Below are 8387 nucleotides of genomic sequence, written 5' to 3' on the forward strand. Positions count from 1 at the left end.
GAATACGGCACTTCAGAACACCAACTGGCGATGTTGGAGCCCAGGATCAAGCATGGAGCAGGCTGAGGCATACTTGGAGCAAGTTGAAAGTCTGATTTTTTTGAATATGGAGGCATCAGGAGATATTGCCGTCCACACAGCAGGGGAACAGCTGACGTTACTGAACCCCACTAACACAGGAGTTAATGTTTTTCTCTGTGAGGACAGTAATTCTGAATAACAACTGGCGATGTTGGAGCCCAGGATCAAGCATGGCGCAGCCTGAGGCCTGATGTTTTTTGAATGTGGAGGCAGCAGGAGATATTGCCGTCCACACAGCAGGGGAACAGCTGACGTTACTGAACCCCACTAACACAGGAGCTAGTGTTTTTCTCTGTGAAGACAGCACTTCTGAACAACAACTGGCGATGTTGGAGCCCAGGATCAAGCATGAAGCAGGCTGAGGCATACTTGGAGCAAGTTGAAAGTCTGATGTTTTTTGAATGTGAAGGCAGCAGGAGACTTTGCCGTCCACACAGCAGGGTAACAGCTGACATTACTGCACCCCACTAAAACATGAGCCAGTGTTTTTCTCTGTGAGGACGGCACTTCTGAACACCAACTAGTGTTTTTGGAGCCCAGGATCAAGCATGGAGCAGGCTGAGGCCTACTTGGAGCAAGTTGAAAGTCTGATGTTTTTTGAATGTGGAGGCAGCAGGAGATATTCCCGTCCACACAGCAGGGGCACAGCTGAAGTTACTGAACCCCAATAACACAGGAGCTAATGTTTTTCTCTGTGAGGACTGCACTTCTGAACAACAACTGGCGATGCTGGAGCCCAGGATCAAGCATGGAGCAGGCTGAGGCCTGATGTTTTTTGAATGTGGAGGCAGCAGGAGATATTGCCGTCTACACAGCAGGGGAACAGCTGATGTTACTGAACCCCACTAACACAGGAGCTAATGTTTTTCTCTGTGAAGACGGCACTTCTGAACAACAACTGGCGATGTTGGAGCCCAGGATCAAGCATGGAACAGGCTGAGGCCTACTCGGAGCAAGTTGAAAGTCTGATGTTTTTTGAATGTGGAGGCATCAGGAGATATTGCCGTCCATACAGCAGGGGCACAGCTGACGTTACTGAACCCCACAAATAACACAGGAGCTAGTGTTTTTCTCTGTGTAGACGGCACTTCTGACCACCAACTGGCGTTGCTGGAGCCCAGGATCAAGAATGGAGCAGGCTGAGGCCTACTTGGAGCAAGTTGAAAGTCTGATGATTTTTGAATGTGAAGGCAGCAGAAGATTTTGCCGTCCACACAGCAGGGGAACCGCTGACGTTACTGAACCCCACTAACACATGAGCTAGTGTTTTTCTCTGTGAGGATGGCACTTCTGAACACCAACTGGCGTTGTTGGAGCCCAGGATCAAGCATGGAACAGGCTGACGCCTACTTGGAGCAAGTTGAAAGTCTGATGTTTTTTGAATGTGGTGGCAGCAGGAGATATTGCCGTCCACACACCAGGGGCACAGCTGAGGTTACTGAACCCCACTAACACAGGAGCTAGTGTTTTTCTCCAATGCATACTGGCTAAGCTCTGGCAATGTATCCAGCTTAGAGACCCAAAACTTGAAGGGGGAAGAGCCGTCTGGGAGTACACTGAGAGGGCAAGACATGTAGTCTGTCACCATCTGACGGAAACGTTGCCTCCTGCTGACTGGAGCCGTCTGTGATGGTGTAGACATTTGTGGTGGGCACACAAAACTTTGCCACATTTGGGCCATACTGGCCTTGCCTTGTGCTGAGGCGCTGCCTCTGCTCCCTCTTTGTGCAGAGCTTCCTCCATTGCCTCGACGCACAGTGCTGCTTTGTAAAGCACTAGCAGCACTGCTCTCGGGTGGAATGGAGAACATGATGGACTGCACCAGTGTGTCTTGGTACTCCCGCATTTTACGCTCCCGGTTCAACAGTGTTATGAGGCTTTGTAAGTTGTCCCGGTAGAGAGGATCTAGGAGGGTGTACACCCAATAATCAGCTGTGTTGAGAATGTGGGCGATGCCGTTTCTCAGGCACTGCAGCATGAAATCAACCATGTGCTGCAGACTCCCAACTGCCCAAGAAATGGTGTCCCCTGCTTGAGGCGTCATCTCTGCCTGCTCTGAATCACCCCACCCTCGCTGTACATACTGACTAGAGCATTGTGTACCTCCCTCCTCTGGAGAGATGTCTTCCTCCTCCATTGACTCCTCCTCATCCTCCTCACAAAGTGTCCCCTGCCTAGGCCTTTGTGAGGAACCACGTAGCGCAGACTGTCCAGAAGCAGATGGCATTTGTGACTCCTCATCCTCCTCCTCTTCCAAAACCTCCTCCCTTAGTGCTTGCAGTGTTTTTTGAAGCAGGCAGATAAGGCCACTTTCACACATCAGGTTTTCGCCGTCAGGCGCGATCCGGCGCTTTTGACAGAAACCGGATCCGGCGAAATGCAATGCCGGATCCGGTTTCCCCCCCATTGACTTGCATTTGCGCCGGATCGCGCCGGATGGCCATGCGTTTCATCCGGTTTTCGCCGGATCCGGCAATGTGTCGCGATCCGGCGTCTGGAAAAAACGTCTACTGTAACGTTTTTTGTCTCCGGCGAAAAAGCCGGACACGCCGGATCCGGCGCATCCGGCTTTTTCACACAATGAAAGCCTATGAGCGCCGCAATGCGCCGGATCCGGCAAAAGCCGGATCCGGCGGCCTGATCCGTTTTTTTTGGTCTGAGCATGCTCAGTAGCTCTGCCCACAGGAGATATATAAAAGCAAGACAATGGGACCCTCAGCCACACCCAACATGCCACCCAAGCCAAGAACCAGGAGCAGGAGAAGGCAGCAGACATCTGCAGCAGCAGCACCATCAGCACCACCCCAAATGGAGCAGCAAATGGAACATGCTGAGGAGGGGAGTCCAGCAGCAGATGAGAGACGGTAATTATCAAATCCCCCATTCCTCCAAACTAGGGCCATGGAATATCAAGATATTCATTGGCCCTTTGTTTCTCTTTATTCAACAGCCGCCAAAGAGATGCAGCAGCAGCAGCAGAAATGGCATCACTGGCAGCAGCAACAGCAGCAGCAATACCCACAGCCATGGAGTCTGGCCATCAACAGGACAGCACATCTTCTTCTGGGAGCCCTCCCTCGCATCGTCAGCGTTTGACGGTAAGTTTTTATTTCCAAAATCCATCATCTCTGTAATATATGTCTATTCATTGACTTTTATTTCAAAACAGGAATCACAAGATGAAGAGGAGCTCCCAGAAGAAGAAGGAAGGGGTGGACAGACACCTGGAGTGGGCTCACAATTGGTAAGTTTTTTGCATCAAACGCAGAAACACAACATCACACTACACACAACACATAGAAAACAATGTTCTGCAGACCACACACAGCAAACAAATGCCTACATCCAAAGACATAACATTTTTTGTTTTCTTCTCTAGTCTTCCCAATCTGGTGCTCGGCCAAGAGGTCCTCGCAGTGCCTCCCAGGGTCGTCGGCGACAGCAACGCGGCGGTCACCAGCGTGTAAGTATAAATATTTTTGCTTTGTTTTTTTGCACTTTTTATTTCATTTCTTTTGTGGAGGCTAATTATGTTATTTTTGTCTTTTTCTTTAACAGCCTTCACAGCGTGCTCCCGACTCTGACGGTGAGGATGGAGGGATTGATGTGGACCGCCTCATCGATCTCGTCAGAGAAAGGGAGCCGCTCTGGAATATGGCTGACCGCCGCCACGCTGACCTTATCGTTACCCGACGACTCTGGGAGGAAATCTGTTCTCTCCTTGTGGGCCGCTGGGAGGACCTCGAAGCTCGGGCCCAGATTAAAGAGCGTAAGTATATACAGTACCGGTTGCTTGATGTAAACCAGTGTTTCCCAAACTCCAGTCCTCGTGGTCCCCACGGATCATGTGTTCAGGATTTCTATTTACTATGGAAATCCTGAAAACATGACCCCTGGGGACCATGAGGACTGGAGTTTGTGAAACACTGATGTTGTATACTAACCACTCCTTTCTCGTTTCAGGGAACAGAATTGTGAATCGGTGGCGGTCTGTGAGGGATCGTTTCAAGAAGGAGTTCAATAAAGAGATGCGGGCCCCGAGTGGATCTGGAGGACGCAGGAGCAAGTACAAGTACGCACAAGCCCTGTCGTTCCTCCGGGAAACAATGCTCACCAGAAGGTAAATATACACACCACATGTGAAAAAAATGTTAGATGTAACTTTTTTTTTTCAGCCAGGGCCATACCATGTCAGTATTTTAATTGTTTTTTTTTCTCTTTATTACACAGCACGGTGAGCAGCACTCGGGAGCCTGCACGATTGGACCCTTCTGAGGCGATCCCTGAGGAGACCGGCACCGAGGGACACTTCGACCGCCCCGGTACATCTGCACCTTCCCAGCATTCCCACACATTCGACCCATCTGTCCCATCCACCAGCACAGGAGCATCGTGGCCGCCTACATTACATGAAGCTGCTGGTGAGGAGATCGCTTTCCCTTTACCCCACCCTTCTGCCCCTGCCACCTCTAGTACACCTGCGGGTACTGGGCGGCAGCGGCAGAGGGGTCAGGAAAAGAGTTATGCGCAAGAGTTCTTGCATCTGAATGCATCTTTCCAGAACTGTCTCAAAGTCTTGTCAGAGCAAATCTCCGCAGGCTTTCAGCAGATCAACTCCAGCATTCTGGAGGTGAAGACACTTCTGCAAACCATGCATTCAGAAGCAAGATCTTCGCCAAACCACACCTTTTTCAGGTCTGTTGTGGAGCGCATGGCAACACTATCTCCTACCCAGCAGCTGCATGTAATGCATTCGTGCCACGGTGCTCTACAGCAGGTTACCTCCCAACCTCCACCTCCCACCACTGTAGTTCCTCCACCTGCACCCCCTCCAGCCACTTTCCATCCTCCCCCTCCTATTACATCTGCACCCCCTCCAGCCACTTTCCATCCTCCCCCTCCTATTACATACCAGCAACCTCACCAGTACCAGCAACCTCCCCAGTACCAGACATCTCCCCACTTCCAGCAACCTGCCCCGTACCAAACTCCTTCCCCGTACCAAACTCCTTCCCCGTACCAAACTCCTTCCCCATACAACTTTCCATCAACATCATCTGCTCCTACAGTCCCTGCCCAACCCTCCACTCCACCGCCCACCACCTCTTCTGCCTCCCACATGTCCACCCATTCTGTAGCTTTTTCCACACCTTCACCTCTAACTGTTCCTTCCCCACCACGATCCCAGTCCTCTCTCCACACACCCAGTGTCGAAGTGTCCCGCAGCCCCTCCAGCAGTATTTCCACCCCACAGTACACAGATTTGTAATGTGTGTTTTTTGTAATAAAAATGCCCATTGGGTTTAAAACCTTTATTAAAAAAGTTTTTTGCACTTTAAAAACATTTTACAAAAAAAAAAAAATTTAAATAAAAGTTAATTATCGTTTCACAATGGTTGTCTGTCATTTCTTTCTGCGGCGAACTATGTTTAAAAAAAAGGTTAAATACAGGGTATTTAAAAGGTAAAAAGGTATTCAAAACCAGGTATATAACTGTGGGTAAATTTTAGCTTTTTGCCACAGTTGTGTTCCTGGTTGTGTTTGAAGCAAAGTATTTCACCTAAAAAGTTGTGTTTATTGTTGGTGATTTCCTACCAATGTACACAACTTTTGTTAAAAGGTGAAATACTTTGCATAAAACACAACCAGGTACACACCTGTGGCCTAAAGGTAAAAATAGTAAGACCATGACAAGATAGCCAACTTTGGTTGGCAAAGGTATATACTGTTGGTCCAGAAGGTACACAAGTTTAGGGCACAAATCTTTCACACTCTGTCATCCCAGTGTACTCTGCCTTGAGGTGACATAAAGTATAGTGGAAAATTGTCCCTGAAACCGTCACAGAACTTCTAGTGGTAATATTTCCAATGACAACATCCATCTTCGCCAGTAACTTGCTCTTCTCTCCAACCTGCACTTTCTTCTCTACAACCTGTCAAAGAAGGGCTGTAGGAACATGCTATATCTAGTTTTCCAGTAGCCAATCCCGTTCGGAAGGCCACAAGGGTCAATTTTAAAAACCGGATCCGGCGTAATCCGTCGAAAAACGGATAGAAAAACGGATAGAAAAATGGATGAACCGGATGAGACGGATCCGGTTTTGTCTGTCAAGAACAAGACGGATCCGGCAGAAAACCGGATCCGGCACTTCAAGTTTTACAAAACATTTGCCGGATCCGGCATTCCGGCACGACGCCGGATCGCGCCTGATGCCGAAAACCTGATGTGTGAAAGTAGCCTAAGGGGGACAGTCATGCTGACTAGTGCATCTTCTGCACTCGCCATCTGCGTGGAATCATCGAAGGCACGCAAAACGTGGCAGATGTCCTTCATAGAGGCCCACTCAGTGGTGCTGAAGTGTGACCGGCGCACAGTGCGACTTGTTTGCGCCTTATGCAGCTGGTACATCATTACTGCTGCCTGCTGCTCACACAACCACTCCAACATATGTAACGTTGAATTCCACCTGGTGGGTAGGTCACATATGATGCGATGTTCCAGAAGGCGTAATCGGCGCCTCAGAACTGCAATGCGCGATCTTGCCATGCTGGAAAGCCGCAAGTGAGCGCACTCTATGCGGACCTTGTGCAGCAGTGCATCACGATCCGGATAGTCCTTCAGAAAGCTCTGCACGACCAAGTTGAGCACGTGTGCCAGACATGGGATGTGAGTGAGTTTGCCTAGGCCCAGAGCCACTTCGGCCATTGTCACACACAAGCAAGCCTGGCTGGAGATTCGCTGGCACAGGCCACACGACGCTCTCCTGCTTGATGGCATTCCAGAGCTCCTGCGCTGTGTGGCTTCGATTCCCCAAAGAAATAAATTTCAGTACGGCCTGTTGACGTTTGGCCACGGCTGTGCTCATATCAGTCGTAACAGGCTCCTGCAGCGCTGATTCTGAGGAACTGGAGTATGAGGAGGAGTCAATGTGTACAGACCGGATTCCTGCAATCGTTGGAGTTGGCAGAACACGTACAGCGCCACTCTCAAGATCTGTACCCGGCTCCACAATATTGACCCAATGGGCAGTGAGGGAAAGGTATCGTCCGTGTCCATGGGTACTGGTCCACGCATCGGTGGTCAGGTGGACCTTGCTACTGACGGCGTTTAGTAGCGCATGTTTAATTTTTGCCTCCATATGCTTTTGCAGGGCAGGGACGGATTGCCTGCTGAAATAAAAGCGGCTGGGCACGGTGTATTGTGGGACTGCCAATGCCATGAAGATCCGGATGGTGTCAGTCTCCACCAGCCTGAATGAGAGCATTTCAAGGGCCAGTAATTTTGCAATGCCAGCATTCAGAGCCTGTGCTCGGGGATGGTTTGCCAAGTATGGCCGCCTTTTGTCCCATGCCTGTGCTACCGATGGCTGTAGAGTGGCCTGGGAGTGTGAGGATGAACGGGAACGTGGTGCTGTGGGTGGAATGTCACTGGGTCTCTGGACAACAGTGCCAGAGGTTCTTCCATGGCGATCCTGTGAAGAAGCCGAACCAGCTGTGTGTGACCTGGAGGAAGAGGCTACAACACGAGCTGAAGAGGTGGTAGGTGGTGCTGCAGGTTGGCCTACGTCTTCAGAGTGTCTTTGTAACTCCACCACGTGCTTGGCCCGCACATGTTTCCACATATTTGTGGTATTGAGGTTGCTGACACTTTTCCCTCTTTTGACTTTCTGATGACACAGCTTGCATTTGACCAAGCAAATGTCATCTGCAACTGTGTCAAAAAAGGACCACGCACTGCAAGTCTTGGGAGCGCCTGTTTTGGCTTTTGGACGAGGAATGATCCTAACGGGTGCCAAAGAGGAGGCTACAGGCAACCAAGTCTGCCCCCTCCCTCTCCCTCCTGTTTTGGCCTTTCGGGGAATCTCTTCCTCAGAGCTGCTCCCACCACCTTCCTGTTCCTCACGCCATGATGGGTCAAGGACCTCATCATCTACACTCCCCTCTTCAAACACCTGCTTCTCCTGGGTAGTCTCGCCAGCACCGTTCACACCAGAAAGTGGCACCTGAGTCTCATCATCTGATGCGTACTGAGGTGTGCTGACCATAGGCACTGGCCCACCCGCCTCTTCAGATTCAGAGGGACAAAGCAGTTGCGCATCACTGCATACTCCCTCTTCTTCATATTCTTGAATGCTGCTTGGCTGGCCCTCTCTTTCCAAGCCAACAGATTCAGAGAACAGAAGTAGAGAATGAGATGGCTCCTGTACAGGGCTCTCTGACTGCCTGGGCAATTTGGCAGGTGGTGAAGAGACAGATGGTTGCTCTTCAGTGCTCTGGCCCTGAGAGGATGTGGAAGTCATTGAAGT

This window comes from Dendrobates tinctorius, unplaced genomic scaffold, assembly GCF_039654945.1.
Source record: "Dendrobates tinctorius isolate UK_male_01 unplaced genomic scaffold, ASM3965494v1 ptg000019l, whole genome shotgun sequence".
Classification (NCBI taxonomy): Eukaryota; Metazoa; Chordata; class Amphibia; order Anura; family Dendrobatidae; genus Dendrobates; species Dendrobates tinctorius.